This window comes from Aotus nancymaae, unplaced genomic scaffold, assembly GCF_030222135.1.
Source record: "Aotus nancymaae isolate 86718 unplaced genomic scaffold, 86718_ANA_hifiasm-v0.15.2.pri h1tg000011l, whole genome shotgun sequence".
Taxonomy (NCBI): Eukaryota; Metazoa; Chordata; class Mammalia; order Primates; family Aotidae; genus Aotus; species Aotus nancymaae.
In genome coordinates, this window is record NW_026988422.1 from 60,331,734 (window position 1) to 60,348,499 (window position 16,766).

Below are 16,766 nucleotides of genomic sequence, written 5' to 3' on the forward strand. Positions count from 1 at the left end.
AATGTCATGTAGGAAAAAAATGTGTGCTTCATTGGAAAAATGTATCCTTTAGGGCATACCCTCCCAGGTTATCTGAGTGCGATGCTTTAGGGGCTCTGGGCCACTCATTGCCTTTGAGCTATTTTACAAATCTGTAAATTGTAGATAACTGATACCAATGTAAATAATTCCTGTTTGTAGACATACAAATAAATTCTATCCTGAGGTGGTTCAATTTACTTCCTATTTTCCAAAGGAAAGCCAGTTTCTTTTTATTTGTAAATATACTTCTTTCTATTTGTAAATGTATTTCAACATTGCTTTTCTCTATATAAATTTGTGCCTCTTTTGACTTCTCATTTGAACTGGTTGTCACATCTTACCAGCCTTCATTCATGACACACTAAATACAATTTTAACATGTCTACTTTATGTTTGTAGGAGTGTCATCATTTTAGCTTTCTTTGAAAATTCCCGGGCGTGGTGGCTCATGCCTGTAATCCCAGGACTGTGAGAGGCCAAGGTGGGCAGAACACCAGGTCAGTCGAGACCAGCCTGACCAACATGGTGAGACCCCATCTCTACTAAAAATACAAAAATTAGCCAGGCACGGTGGTAGAGCCTTGTAATCCCAGCTACTCGGAAGGCTGAGGCAGGAGAATTGCTTGAACCCAGGAGGCGGCGGTCGCAGTGAGCTGATATTGCACCACTGCACTCCAGCCTGGGCTACAGATCAAGACTCCATCTCAAAGAAATAAAAAAGAAAATTACCTTAGTTAAAAAGTTGATCAATAAAAATGAACATTTGGGTATTTTTTTCAAGTTATCCCCGATCTCCAATAGCATTTACACTCACACACAGTTGACTTTAAAAGTATAATGTTAAGGAAATGCCTTTAGAAAAGCAACACATGCTCACTGGGAATAAGAAATGAGAGAAACAGCAACAGGGATACTAGGAGCTGGGCTCCCTTAGGCATAAAAGGGCAAGTGGGGGAGCAGTTACCCCAACTCAAGAGAGAGGGTATTGAGAAGGCTGGTGATGGGAGCTGAGGGCTGAAATGAGGGGAAGCAACCTACCCGGGGCAACCCAGTATAATCACACCAGACCAATCTGCTTCGACTTTTATGTAAGAAAGTTGTCAGTTGTTTTTCAGTTGCCATTGATCCCCAGGTTGAAGGTCAAATAACCTGAGCATGCCCAGATGAACCAAGTGTGCAACCACAAGCAGAACCTAAATGCTGGAACCCAGGAGCAAGGACTGCTTTAAAAGGTGGACAGCACATGACAGGATCCAGGATCCAATCAGATTGCACTCTGGTGCCACCTCATGGCAGCATCCAGTCAGATTATGCCTCCCAGCATCACCTCATTGCAAGATCCAATCAGATCATGCCTCATTACCCTTTGCCTATAAAACCCGCCCCAGCCCACCAGCTAGGGGACATAGATTTGAGCCTTGCCTCTTGTCTTGCTAGTCAATTCCCAATAAAGGTTTTTGGTGCCATGGTGTTGGCTTGTGTGTGCATCAGGCAGTGAGCCCATTGCTTGCTGGGTAACACCAACAGAAAGAGAATAGAAATTAATATTCCAGCCTTACTCTACTCCCTGCCCCCATGGGCCAAATCCAGCTGGACCAAGAGGGCAAGGGAGTACACATATTCATAGGCATCAGCCTTCTTGGTGGAGGGAACATCACAGCCATTTAGACAGTCAACCAAAATAGCTTGGGATGAGAATCCAAACATCCACAGCTCACTGTCTATATTAACATGACTATATGATTCCACTGTCCTCATCAATGTAACTCCACTATTCCAGAAAATGCTTGCCTAGGAAGATAAAAGTTGCAAATAACTCTACTGTTCATCCCAGGAACTTCCTGAAGGACACACAGGTCTTCAATAGGAAGCATCAAAAGACAGTTTATACCCCACGATTCTTTAGAGTGCCTCAGCTGGAAATCCTCACTTTGCTGTGTCTACTAATCACGATCCTACCCACCCCAACCAAGCATGCCACCTCTGCATGGCAAGAGCCGCCTTGCACCAGGCTCAAAGTTTCAATAAAAATCATGTTGCCCTCCGATTTGGAAAGCTACCGAGGCTTTGTAGAGGGGGTACTCTCCCTCACCACCGCGAGCAATCAACTCAGCCTTGCCTTCTCCACAGGTTGCTCTGGTGATATTTAGGAGCTGGCATTTGACAGAAGGGAAGCGTATTTGGAGATGATTGTGTATGTGAGCCTGAATCATCCAGGCAGGTTTCTTCCCTGCTCCAGTTCAGCGGGATGACAGCATAAATATTCTTTCATTTTCCTGTGTGGATACAAAATCTTAAGTTCGGGGGCTGGAAGGAATCCCAGCAATGAACTCATCCGTCCCCTCCTTTATGGATTAGGTCAGTGGAATTCACGCGGGGAGGTCAGCCAGGGGGCTGGGATCTGAATTCAAGTCCTGCAGCTCTGAGCCAGGTGGCCTGCATTCATTCGTTCTCTCGCTGCCTTCTTTTTGTTTTTTTAAACAATCCTTTGCTGTGTGCCGGGTATTTTCTCAGGTGACGAGCACTCAGAAGTGGGGTCATATTTTTGAGACACTTGCCCCCTTTTTGCCTTCTGGGTCCTTTAAAGCAGATCCTGGGCTGTGTGTCCCTTCACTGAAGAAAGTGGTGGAAGGAAAGAAAGTTGGTAACAGTCCATGAGAACTCCCAGTTTCCAATCCCTGAAGTCTAAACATTTGGGAAGAACAGAGAAGACCCTGAAACTCTAAAATAACCAGTGGAGAGCTGGTTTTGTAGACACTCAAAGAGGCAGATGCACAGAGCCAAGGGGGCTCCGGGATTTTGCCCCAAAACTGGGTCAAGGAGCCAGAGTCAACCTAGCACTTTGGGAGGCCAAGGCGGGTGGATCACGAGGTCAGGAGTTTGAGACCAGCCTGGCCAACATGGTGAAACCCCGTCTCTACTAAAAATACAAAAATTAGCCGGGCATGGTGACGCACACCTGTAATCCTAGCTACAAAGGAGGCCGAGGCAGGAGAATCATTCGAACCCAGGAGGCGGAGGTTGCAGTGAGCTGAGATCATGCCACTGCACTCCAGCTTGGACGACAGAGCAAGACTCCGTCTCAGGAAGAAAAAAAGAGACAGGGTTTCCTCCCTCCCACTCCCGAACAGTGCGCCAGGAGTGCCATGCTAGGCATGGGGCAGCCTGCCCTCCAACACACTCTGGTCGTAAGAGAAAGAAGAAGATGCCTCCTGAGTTCGGTTTTAAGGAGCTCCTTAAGAAAAAGCAGCCCTGAGCAAAGTAATACTGGGTGAGAGACGCTGCTTTTGCTTTTAAAATAAACCACAGTCTTCCCAGCAAACAAAGAGTGTTTTCTGAGTAACTCAAAGAATATTTCTTTTCTCCTGGTAAAGAGAGGGCATCTTTCACATGAGTCCGGATCTCCTGTTTTCAGGAAACTAGATTAGAATGCCCGTCTTGCATCTGCTATTTTTCAAGTGCCTTAAGCTCAAAATAGTCCAAAGTGGTATGTTTTGGGGTGGTGTATCCTGGCACCTTTCAGCAGAAACAGGGGTGCAGAAGGGGTCATGTGGAGTGAGCCTGCCAAGGAGGACCAGGAAGCCCAGGCAGCCTCACTTCCTCCTTTACACCCCACCCCAGGCAGCCTCACTTCCACCTTCACCACCACTGCCCCCTGCCCCCCAATATCTCCTCTACCCCTTCCCACCCCCGGCTGCTGATGTGACCCTGACCTTGCAGCTGTTCCTCCTGGCTCCCTACTGGCTGCAGGCCAAGTCTCAGATTCCAGTCTTTTCCACAGCCTTTGTGTACCAAACTTTCAAAGGAGGGAAGGAAGGGAGGAAGGGGAGGGAAGGAAGAGGTCAGAAGAGAGCATGGAGAATTTAGCAGAGGAGAAAAGGAAGTGAGAGGAGCACTGGAGGGTGGTGGGGAAGGGAAATGAGACTGGAGGAGAGGAAGGAAATCAGTAACTAATTGTGAAATTGTGGCACCTGAGGCCTGGGTCCTTCTGGGCCTTAACTCTTCCCCTGGGGCCTATCACAGGGAACTTAGGAGGACTGTTTGCTGTGACCAGCCTGGGCAACATGGCAAAACTCTGTCTCTACTAAAAATACAAAATACATTTGCATTCATGAAGCACCTCAAATTTAGATTTGCAAAGACCTTCAAACAAAATACCTGCATTTTAAGAAGATGGCCTGGCACGGTGGTTCACGCCTGTAATCCTAGCACTTGGGGAGGCTGAGGTAGAGGGATCATTTCAGGTCAGGAGTTCGAGACCCGCATGGCCAACATGGTGAAACCCACCTCTACTAAAAATACAAAAATTAGCCGAGCATGGTGGTGAGTGCCTATAGTCCCAGCTACTCAGGAGGCTGAGGCAGAAGAATCACTTGAACCCAGGAGGCGGAGGCTGCAGTGAGTGGAGATCACACCACTGCACTCCAGCCTGGGTAATAGAGAGAGAGACTCCATTTCAAAAAAAAAAAAAAAAGAAGACTGCTCAACCTTCAACTTTGAACTTGTCCCCATCCTGGGTCACACCAACTACAGTACACTGAGTCAGTATTTTTCATAAATTTAATGGCCATGGTGCCCAATTTTATTGCAGTGTTTTCTTGGTATTAAGAAATGAATCTGCTGGAGGCAAATACTTAAAATAAATTGCAAACTTTATTTTATTTATTTATTTATTTTAGGATGGAGTTTTCACTCTGTTGCCCAGGCTAGAGTGCAGTGGCAAGATCTCGACTCACTGCAACCTCTGACTCTGGGGTTCAAGCGATTTTCCTGCCTCAGCCTCCCGAGTAGCTGGGATTATACGTGCCCGACACCACACCCAGCTAAGTTTTGTATTTTTAGTAGAGACCAGGTCTCACCATGTTGGCCAGGCTGGTCTCAAACTCTTGACCTCAGGTGTTCCACCCGCCTCAAACTCTTGACCTCAGGTGTTCCACCCGCCTCAGCCCCGCAAAGTGCTGGATTATAGGTGTGAGCCAAATTGCAAACTTTATAACGCTGTTAGGGTTCTCCTCTTGTATTTTTAATTTATAGAGAGCTTTAAAAATGAGTGTAGCCCAAATCTCTCTCAGTTGCTGAGAGGCCCTGATGCTACCTCCCACAGCCCTGAACCCCTGTAGGACCAGCCTCCCCTGGAGGACACCCACAAGAACAGGAAAGCCCCACCAAAACGCTAAGGAAGGAAGCAGAATTGGTGATACTGGGTCACAGCCACTCGATCCCCAGAGATCCCATGGATGGTGACACCATAAGAACTTGTTTTCTTCCCTGAGAGATGAAGAAGAGCGGGGGAAGATGATTACATGCCAACTCTGGGAATACGTTTGGTCCTATCACTGGGCCCCATTTTTGTTGGTGGCCAACCCAACGGCCTTTCCCTGACTCCTTCCCATGAGCTTGCCTCTCATTGTAGGGGATAAAAGGCCAAAGATACCTTCCCAGTCTCTTCCACGGCTAAAAGTAGCCCGGTCAATGAGATACAAAAACAAAAACAAAAAAAACCTGGGTCGTTTTTAGAATATATTTTCCTCTCTGATAAAAATAGAGGGGCAAGGCCAGATGCAGTGGCTCACACCTGTAATCCTAGCACTTTGGGAGGCCAAGGTGGGCGGATTGCCTGAGCTCAGGGGTTCAGGACCAGCCTGGGCAACATGGCGAAACCCTGTCTCTACTAAAAATACAAAAAATTAGCCAGGTATAGTGGTGCGCACCTGTAGTCCCAGCTACTCAGGAAACTGAGGCAGGAGAATCGCTTGAACCTGGGAGGCGGAGGCTGCAGTGAGCTGAGATCATACCATGGCACTCTGTTGCCTGGGCAACAGAGCAAAACTCTGTCTCAAAAAAAAAAAAAAGAGGAGCAAGAGGAGAGTTCCTTTGCCCACCTCCTTGTTTCTGGATTGAATTGCGGGGCGTGGGGGCAGGTGAAGACAACGTGCTGGTGCTCCGACGGGCCAGGAAGTGTGCTAAAGGCAAAAGGATAGAAGGACCTCACTGAGCTGTTGCACCAACCCCTGAACTGTCTACACCCAGCTTCTTAACTATGGCAGATAATGGAGCAGCTTTATGAGTTAAGCTACTCTGACACAGGTGTTCTACGACTTGCAGTTAAAAGCATTTCCCACACCCAGGTCTGTGCTAGCACTCATAGAGGATACTGAGACTTCCAAGATTTGGTTTCTTCTTTCTATTCTAGGAGCTTATATTCAAAGTGGGGAAACTAGACATATGTACAGGTGTTCAACATCCTTAAAAATTAAGCAACTTGGAGTATAATCAAATTTTAAACTGAAAGCAATAGCAATTCCACTTGTGAGACTTTTTCCCAAGAATGTATGTTCAGAGATATTTGTTGAATTGCAGCTTAGAGCAGAGAAAATGTGGACATACCTTAAATGTTCTGCAATTTAGAAATTACAGCGCACACATAAATGGAATACTATGAGGTCAGTAAAGATGATGATATTGATATATACTTGATGATGGCAATTCTATAGACTATAATCAGAAAAGAAACAGGTTAGCAACTGTGTACTGTATAAATCCACTCATGGACAAAAACAGCTCTGAGTCTGTTATATGTGAAATGTCAGCAGTGATTATTGCTGTACAGTGGAATTATGATGGATTTTTAGTTTCTTTATGCTTTTCTGTACTTTTTGCACTGGTTGCAATGAACGCATACTGTGTTTGTAATAGTTGCACTAACAGCGTTTGGAAATGCAACTGAATATTAAGACTATCTGTGCTAACAGAGTACAGTGAAGAGCTTTTAAAAATCTACCAAAATTCACTGTGCATCAGCTATTTGCAAAACAACATGGTATATAAGAAGGGGATGGAGAACATGAAAAACAGATCCACAGTCACACACACAGTCCATGGCTTTGAAGAGTGGCAGAATATGCCATCCCCAAAATATGCCACTTTGCATGATTATTTTGACCTAAAGGCACTTGAAAAAACAGCAAGTGCAAAAGGGGTACACTCACCTCCCATTTCCTTTTTTTTTTTTTTTTTGAGACAGAGTTTCGCGCTATGGCCCAGGTTGGAGTGTAATGGTGTGATCTCGACTCACTGCAACCTCCGCCTCCCAGGTTCAAGTGATTTTCCCGCCTCAGCCTCCTGAATAGCTGAGATTACAGGCACACACCACCACATCCGGCTAATTTTTTGTATTTTTAGTAGAGACGGGGTTTCACTATGTTGGCCAGACTGATCCCAAACTCCTGACCTCGTGATCTGCCCGCCTAGGCCTCCCAAAGTGTTGGGATTACAGGCATGAGCCACCATGCCTGTCCTGACCGCCCCCACTTTTCTTCTTAAAAACAGGATATAAATCTCCCATGTAAAAGGTGCATTCCCTCTACCAGGAGAAAATAAATATTCTCCTCATCAGAGATGGGAAGTTGAGGCCTAGAGAAATCTGTACATACGGAACTTGTTAAAATAATCTTGATGTTCTTTTAGTTCTCACATATATTTTAGTTACTCTTCCACAATTGCCTCTCTTTGTTCACTCTAGTATATAAGCACTTAGGTTTGCCAGTTGTTTAGATCTTCATTTTCCTTTGGGGGCTCCCATGTACATGTCAAAATCTCTGTGCCTTCTTCTGTTCATCTGCCTATGCCATCTTAATTATCAGCCCCAGCCAGTAACCCTAAGATGGTTGAGGTAAAGTTTTTCTTCCCTTACAGCTTTAAAGAATCAAGTGTCTGCCTGGGCAGCTAAGACATAGACAGGTGACATACTTCCATCCATTCTTAGGAGCTTAGAATATTTGTTACGTATCCCACCCTCTCCAATGACATAATAGATATTGAAACAAAACACTGAGTTTTAAGTATTTGGCTTTTATGAAAAAAAATTGAAACAACAGTTTTATATTATAATTTTAAATACAAAGTATTTAAGTCAGACATTGTGAAGAGCTTCTGGGAAATGCTTTTGAACCTTGTTAAGTTTTGCCTAGGATTGTTTGCAAAGTCTGATTTAATACTGTCTATAATAGAGAAATGTAATTCACACCCAAAACTTTTGTATCCTTCCTTCCTTCCTTTTTTTCTTTCTTTCCTTTTTTTTTTTTTTTTTTTTGAGATGGAGTTTCACTCTTGTTACCCAGGCTGGAGTGCAATGGCGCGATCTTGGCTCACCGCAACCTCTGCCTCCTGGGTTCAGGCAATTCTCCTGCGTAGCTGGAATCCCAGCCTCCTGAGTAGCTGGGATTACAGGCACGCGCCACCATGCCCAGCTAATTTTTTGTATTAGTAGAGACGGGGTTTCACCATGTTGACCAGGATGGTCTCGATCTCTTGACCTCGTGATCCACCCGCCTCGGCCTCCCAAAGTGCTGGGATTACAGGCTTGAGCCACCGTGCCCGGCCTTTTTTATTTATTTATTTTTTTTACAGAGTTTCTCTCTTGTTGCCCAGGCTGGAATGCAATAGCACCATCTTGGCTCACTGCAACGTCTGTCTCCCGAATTCAAGCAATTCTTCTGCCTCACTCTTTCGAGTAGCTGGGATTACAGGTGCATGCCACGACGCCTGGCTAATTTTTTTGTATTTTTAGTAGAGACAGGATTTCACCAGGTTGGCCAGGCTGGTCTCAAACTCCTGACTTCAAGTGATCCACCCACCTTGGCCTCCCAAAGTCCTGGGATTATAGGCATGAGCCAGCATGCCTGGCCAACCTTTTGTATTTCTTAAAGTTACAAATGCAGCAAAGCATCTCTTCATTTCTAGAACCCTTCCAAACCATAAATACTATTATCAGTTTAAACTCTGTGATGTTCTGATAGGCTTATCATTTATGTAGTGTGACCCTGAAATACCAGCAGCATAGCTTAATTCTTGAATTTGACCCTGTGTTAGTCTGTTCTCATGCTGCTAATAAAGACATACCCGAGATGGGGTAATTTATAAAGGAAAGAGGTTTAATTGACTCACAGTTCAGATGGCTGGGGAGGCCTCAGGAAACTTACAATGATGGTGGAAGGGGAAGCAAACACATCCTTCTTCACATGGCAGGAGAAAAAAGTGCCAAGCAAAAGCAGGAAAAGCCCCTTATAAAACCATCAGCTCTAGTAAGAACTCACTAACATGAGAGCAGCATGAGGGTAACTGCCTGCATGATTCAATTCTCTCTCACCAGGTCCCTCCCATGGCATGTGGGGATTATGGGAACTACAGTTTACGATTAGATTTGGGTGGGTACACAGCCAAACCATAACAACACTCTTCCCCTGTTTCTAGATATATTCTAGCAAAATAGATAGCATTCTAGCTTTCCGTAGACTAGAATGACATTTAAACAATTGTCCTTACATTTAACATTTGAGTACAGAAAAAGATGGTCTAGGTTTATTTACTAAAACTGTCAACTGGTTTCACCAAACCACCCACAGTCCCGATAACATGGATTCATCCCAAATTCTTGTGCTCAGCACTGGCTCTGAGCTGCATCTGCCAAATCACATCACTTTAGGAATCTTCTTGCCATCATGCTGCTATTGTCGTTGCCACACACACCATTGGCCCAGGCATGGGACTCAAGCCACGCCCTAATTTGCACAGAAGCAGGTGCATGTGTGTGTGCATGTGTGTGTGGACATGCATGTGCATGTGCATGTGTTTGTGTGTACGTGTATGTGCAGGCATGCATATGTGTGTGCTTGTGTTTTGAAGGTCTTACCAAATATTGGGCATGGCACCCTCACCCCTTTCCTCTCACCTTAATGCAGGAACTGGTTTGTCTCTCTTTCGTTGCTTAAAGTTCTGCTGGCCAGTACCCTCAATATCTTAACTTCTTGATTCATTTTCAGTCAGCAAATCGTCACTGAAGACCATTTATGTGCCAGGCACAGTACTAGGTGCTGGAGGAAAACAGTAATAGTCCTCAACTTCAGAGAGCTTACAGTCCAAAGTCTCCTGTCAAAGACAAACCTTATTCGAAGAATCATACTACCAAATACAGTTTCTCTAAGTGCTTTTTGTAAGGCCGCTGGCCTCGCCGAGAGCACAGACGCAGACCTCCCTACTTTTTTCCAAAGCCCGGACGAGCTCAGGCAAGTTCAGACAGGCTCAGGCATGTTCCCTTCTCCCATGCTGGCACAGCCTGACCTTCCCTTAAAAAGCCCAGTATGCAAACAAGGTGCTGCAACCCTGGCCTCTTTCTAGCCAATAGCAGCCAAGTCTTTCTGGCCAATAGCAGCTGAGCCTTTCTAACCAATAGCAGCCAAGTCTTTCTGGCCAATAGCAGCCGAGCCTTTCTAGCCAATGGCAGCTGAATAATTCTAACCAACGGCAAGCCAAGTCCTAGCTGAAGGCTTGTAATTCTACCCAGTGACAGTCTTGCTCTCCTACAACCAATCGAGCTATTTCACTCCCTATAAAATCCCACATCTGAGAGGAGTCTGAGCGACTTCTCCGGCCCCTCCTGTCAAGCCGGAGAACCTCATCTGGGAGCCTGAATAATATTCCTTCGCATTGGATCTTCTCGTGCTGGTCTCAGTTTCTTCTCTTTAAACTCGGTGAGAACAAACCTTACACTTTTTAACTTTGTATTTTTGAAATAATTTTAGACTCACGTAGAAGTGCACATAGAAATACTATACAGTTCCCGTGTACTCTTAATCCAGCTTCGTCCTGTGATAACATCCTGCATAATCATAGTACAATAATCACAACTGAAACCAGAAAAGTTCCCTTGTCCTCCTTGCAGGTCGTGCGATGGGGGTGTGGCTTCTTCAGTGCCCCACTGCTCAAACCTCTAGGGGAGAATACAGACGGGCATGCTGTAGGGCTCCCACCCCAGGGCAGTGTCTAGGGGTGAAAGTTTACAGCTGAAGCCCCAGTGGGCGTGTTACAGTATGCTCTTTTAGTTTTGCTATTAGTTTAGCCGTCTATAGGTGGCTTGTGTTAGTCATCTCGATTAGACTCCTGCCTTACCACAAGGACGGAGGGCTTTCTGTATCCTGAGGTTCTTGTCTTGGTGCACCAAAGACTCGGATCACATGTGGGCTTGGAGAATGAGCGGAAGGTTTTATTGCGTGGAAGTAGCTCTTAGCAGATGGGAGCAGAAGGGATATTGTTTTCGCCTGGAGTCGGGCCGCTCGGTGGCCGGAACGCTCCTCCGACTGCCCCAGCCAAACTCTGCAATGTTCTGCCGGTCAGTGGCCTGCGGGAATGCCGGTGCCTGTGAGTGGGTTCCTCCACCAATGCACTCCTCTTGACTTCCAGCTGCTTCTGTCTCTGCCTTGCTAGGGTCTGGGGTTTTTACAGGCACGGATGGGGTCATGGCAGGCCAGGGTGGTCTTGGAAAATGCAACATTTGGGCAGGAAATGCCTGTCCTCACCTAGGTCCGTGGAGGTGGAGCTCTAACTAGGGACCACGCTCTCCTCTACCCAGCATTCCCCTTCTTTCTTCCCTATAATTTAAAGGGACCACACCCTTCCCTTCCCAGCACTTCTGTATCAAACCAGGAAATGTACATGGATGCAATACTATTAACTAAACTACAGCCCTTATTAGATTAGCATTTAGCCATCTCTAAGTGCTCTTTTTTTGGTGGGCAGGGACAGTGTCTTGCTCTGTTACTCAGGCTGGAGTGCAGCAGCAAAATCACGGCTCACTGCAGTCTTAACCTCCTGGGTTCAAATGATCTTCCCACCTCAGCCTCCTGAGTAGCTGGGATTATAGGTGTGCAGCACGATGCCTGACTAATTTTTGTAATTTTTGTAGAGACGAGGTCTCACCATGTTGCCTGGGCTGGTCTCAAACTCCTGACCTCAAGCAATCCTCCTACCTTCACCTCCCAATGTTTTGGGATTACAGGCATGAGCCACCATGCCTAGCCTCTGTGCTAGCCTCTAAGTGCTTTTCAATGCACAAATTGGTAATATAACAATCATAGGCAGTAAATACTACCATCACCCCCATTTTATAGATGCAGGAACTGAGATCAGAACAGTTACATAACTTGCTGAAGAGTCAGTTTGCAGTGGCATGACAAGGATTGCAAATCCAGGCGGCCCGACTGTAAGGGATTTGCTCCCCACCACTGTACTATCCTGCCTCTTAACATTGTCCAACCTAGCCAGAACGTGCTTTCTAGTTCAAATCCAAACAATCTATCATAGCTCTACCATAAATGGCCAGGGAACTATTAGAAAAACTTGTAACACTTGGATGACACCTTCAAAGCCAAAACTTTCGCTTCCAAAATCAAAGTTTGTTTCAATGAGAGGGTTCCCAAAGGAAATGACTACTTCCATCACTATTCATGAAACAATATTCTTTGGTCTAACAAAGGTTGAGATTTCAAACATTTCCTTCAGGTTGAAAATAACTTCAGTTGAAATATTTTGATTTGCTAAAGGAAGTTTCTTTGTAAGAAACTGCAAAACTGCAGGTGCAGTGAAGGCACACCCAAAACAAAGGCCTCAGGAAATGCAGGGCTTCCTCTCCAAATTATACACTGTTTCCAACTGTCTCATTCCCACTGAAGGAGTTAAGAACATGCCATCCCCAAAATATGCCTCCCTGGCATATTGACTATTTTGAGTTAAAGGCATTTGAAAAACAGCAGGTGCAAGAAGATCATTCTGACATTCCTTCTGTTTCTTAAAAGTAGGAGATGAAATTCCCATGTGAAAGATGCCTTCCCTATACTAAAAGGAAACTAACAGTCTTATTATCAAGAATGGAAGCTAAGAATTCTGCACAGACCTTGTTAAAATGACTTATCTTTTTTAGCCTCCCCACTGAATTTAGTTAGTTTTTCACAAGTCTACTACTCTAATTCAGTACGTAAGTGTTCAACTCTAGCTGCGTCTTTGGGTCTTCAATTCTTGCTGAAGTCTCCCGTGCCATGTAAAGCTTGTATTAAATATATTTGTATTCTTTTCTCCTGTGGCTCTGTCTTATGTCACTTTAATTATCAGGCCCAGCTAAAAAACCTTAAAAGGGTAGGAGTAGGCCAGGTGCGGTGGCTCATAATCTCAACACTTTGGGAGGCTGAGGCAGGGGGATCATGCGGTCAAGAGATTAAGACAATCCTGGCCAACATGGTGAAACCCCGTCTCTACTGAAAACACAAAAATGAGCTGGGCATGGTGGTGTGCACCTGTAGTCCCAGCTACTCGGGAGGCTAAGGCAGGAAAATCGCTTGTACCTGGGAGGCAGAGGTTGCAGTGAGCCAAGATTACGTCCCTGCACTCCAGCCTGGCAAGAGTGAGACTCCGTATCAAAAAAAAAAGGTGGGGGGGGGTGGTAGGGGTAAAATTCTGCCTCCCTTACGCCACACAACTCATCTGCAACATATGCACACTAATCTGCTTAATGTTAGAAAATACCAATCCCAGAGGAGAGATAAATAGAAAAGAAAAATTAAACAAGGAAAAACACCTTTTTGCTTAACCATGCATTTGTGGCATGTATATGTGTTACCAAAGTGCAGAAGTGACCTAAATGACCAAAGAACCCCACTTCTCCTTTCCCCACGGCTGAGATGTGTCACTACCATGTGCATCCTAAAGCCAGCTCAATCACCACAATGAGAATTCTCTTTTCTAAGGCATTACCACCCTCTTTAACATTTTGTGAATCCAGTTTTGGCACAATCATTTGAGATTATAATTTGGGCTTGCTCTCCCATAGACTCATCCCTGCTCTGATTTTAAGCAGGTAGCCAGGCCCTTTGGAACTGCTTACCTTTGAGATTTTGCAGCACAGAAAGCTAAAAAGCCTCAAGTCCATGTCTCCTTCGTTGCTGGTGGTGGTAGGGTAAGGAAAATGGGACAAGTGTTAAGGAAATGTAGTCAAGAGATGTGTCCTAAGTGAAAAGGGGAACAAGAGTAGCAAGGGGTGTTGCTGAACCAAACTTAATCTGTTTGCTCATGCACGATGGAAAGCCACACACTGGGGCATTTTTGCAGAGATTTCTGTAGAGAAAGGTATACTGCAAGATAGCCATGCAAGGAGACAGAAGACAGGTTCAAATCTATCTCCCCAGACCAGCCTTGAAGCAGTATACTTAAGAGAGAGATTCTGAGAAGCTTTGGGATTTATTAGTGATTGGCAGCAAAAGAGAGGAATTTTGGAAAGGCCCTTGAACATGTACAGTTTTGTCTTCCAGTTGAGTCACATGTGCAAATTCAGGTGAGTTGGTATGAAATATGCAGTGGAAATTTTGGCTGTGATGTCAAAATCACCCACTGGGCAAGTAAGTCTATTCTGGGAAGACTCTAGTCAGCCATATTGGTTCCAATCAGTTTCAGCCAGTGAGCCAATTATTGCTGCAAGTGAAGGGGACTGTATCAAGCTGTTTCCTTATCTGCTATCCTATAAGTCAAGCTCAAGGATTCTTGTTAGTGACCAATTTCCCTTTTTTTTTTTTTTTTTTTTTTTGAGACAGTCTCGCTCTGTCACCCAAACTGGAGTGCAGTGGCACAATCTCAGCTGACTGCAAACTCCACCTCCTGGGTTCTAGTGATTCTCCTGCCTCAGCCTCCCAAGTAGCTGGGATTACAGGTGTGCACCACCACACTGAGCTAGTTTTTGTATTTTTAGTAGTCACAGCGTTTCACCATGTTGGCCAGGCTGGTCTCAAACTCCTGACCTCAAGTGATCCACCTGCCTTGACCTCCCAAAGTGTTGAGATTACAGGAATGAGCCACCATGCTCAGCCAGTGACATATTTCTTTAACTCTATGGGGCACAGCTCCAGGGACAGAACATGTTACTGAAATGCCAGGGGTCCCACTGCTGGTGGCACAGAATGCCAAGTGTCCCATCAGTCATTGCACAGAAAGTCAATCTGAGACAAGTATTGCAGGGAAGAATGCTTTATTTGGGTGCTGTGGCCAAGGAGAATAGGAGATCAGTCTCAAATATGTCTCTTCAACCAACTAAAATTAGGAGTTTATATAACATGGAAGAAATATAACTATCTGTGGGAAAATAGGAATTAGAGAAGGTAAAAAAGAGCTGGTCAACAGCAGGTGATCTGTGAGGCAATCATGACTGGTGAGGGATCTCACTGTCCAGATGTGGTAATCTGGTAAATTTCAGTTCTTTGATACTGTCTGGGAGGCTTGATGGTTGGTTTCCTGAGAAAGAAACTTGAGTAAGACAAATGTAAATTCCTCATGTTTTAAGACTGGGAGTGTCAATTTCTATGTTTATTCCAAAGAAACCATAAACATCAATGCCATGGAACAATTGGTCTGGTTTCAAAGAGAGAATTCCCCAGCCTGCAGTGAGGAGCCATGCATCACTTTCTGGAAAGATCTAAAGAGACAGATGGCTGTTGGGACACCTAAGGGTGCTAAACTCCAGGCACTAAGGGCCTCAAGTTTCCCAAGAGTCCCTTGCCCCAAATGTGGCATAGATGCAGCAGAGGCAGGAGCCAAAAGGGACACAGAGGTCTCAGAGTGACCAGTGGGGTTGGGGACTGGCAGCAAGTCCCAGATGAGTCTTTAGTGCTTAAGGCTTTAAGAACTTTGTATGGGCCAGGCACAGTGGCTCACAGCTGTAATTCCAGCACTTTGGGAGGCTGAGGCAGGTGGATCACCTAAGGTCAAGAGTTCAAGACCAGCCTGGCCAACATGGTGAAACTCCATCTCTACTAAAAACACAAAAATTAGCTGGGTGTGGTGGCTTATGTCTGTAATCCCAGCACTTTGGGAGGCTGAGGTGGGCGGATCACCTAAGGTCAGGAGTTTAAGACCAGCCTGGCCACACGGAAACCCCGTCCCTACTAAAAATACAAAAATTAGCCAGGCATGGCAGCTGGCACCTGTCATCCCAGCTACTTGGGAGGCTGAGGCAGGAGAATCACTTGAACCCAGGAGGCAGAGTTTACAGTGAGCTGAGATTGTGCCACAGCAGTCCAGCCAGGGCAACAGTATGAGAGTCCACCTAAAAAAAAAAAATTACAAAAATTAGCTGGGTGTGGTGGCGGGCACCTGTAATCCCAGCTGGGGCAGGTGTAACACTGTCAGAGAGACTTAGTAATTACTGAAATTTAACATCCCACCAATTACACAGGTGGGATTAATCCAAGTCGACTTAAGGAAAACAAAAAAGGTTGTATTCTTGAATATCTGAATTTGTGGACCAAGAGTCATACTGTGTCTATATTCATTTATTTATTCATTTGGCAAATAATTACTGAGCTTCCACCACGTGTTGTACATAGTGGTCCCCAGGCTTCCAGTGATCACGCTGGAAGATGTTCTTCCTAAACCAAGGAGGGGCCACTGCAGGCCCCAGGACATCTTACGGGTAGCATTACAAATGACCCACGCTGCACTGATACTCTTACACTGTTAAATTAAGTGCAGTGTAATGTGATGTAGGGGAGGAAAATTTTAGCTCTACCTTCCTTAGGGCTTATCAGCTGAGCTTAAGAATTAAATGACATACTAAGAGAAAATCAACAGGAGCAAAGCATACAACTTCATTCAATACAAGTTTACATGGCCCAGGAGCACTCATAAGGAAATGAAGACTCAAAGACACAGAGTTTAACATTTATATACTGAATTGGACAAAGAGTAGTAAAATGTGACAAGGCAAAGGGGCTTGGGCTAGGGTAGTTAATTGGGAAGAGGAGTGACTAGGAAGATAAGGGTTAGTCTAACAAGGTGTGTTCGTACAGATCTCCCTTGCCTCAACTTCCTATTCTTTTTCTTTTTCTTTTTTATTTATTTTATTTTATTTTTTGAGACAGAGTTTTGCTCTT

General features: G+C 45.1%; 1 long non-coding RNA gene across 1 annotated transcript in view; it reads right to left on the reverse strand.

Moving 5' to 3' along the window:
* Window positions 1–10,164, reverse strand: part of LOC135274180 (uncharacterized) — a 55,051-nt gene extending 44,887 nt beyond the window's left edge. The window contains exon 1 of the long non-coding RNA XR_010341963.1: window positions 9,752–10,164. This is a non-coding gene — a long non-coding RNA (uncharacterized LOC135274180). The remainder of the gene's footprint in view (window positions 1–9,751) is intronic.
* Between the last annotated feature and the right edge of the window lie 6,602 nt (window positions 10,165–16,766).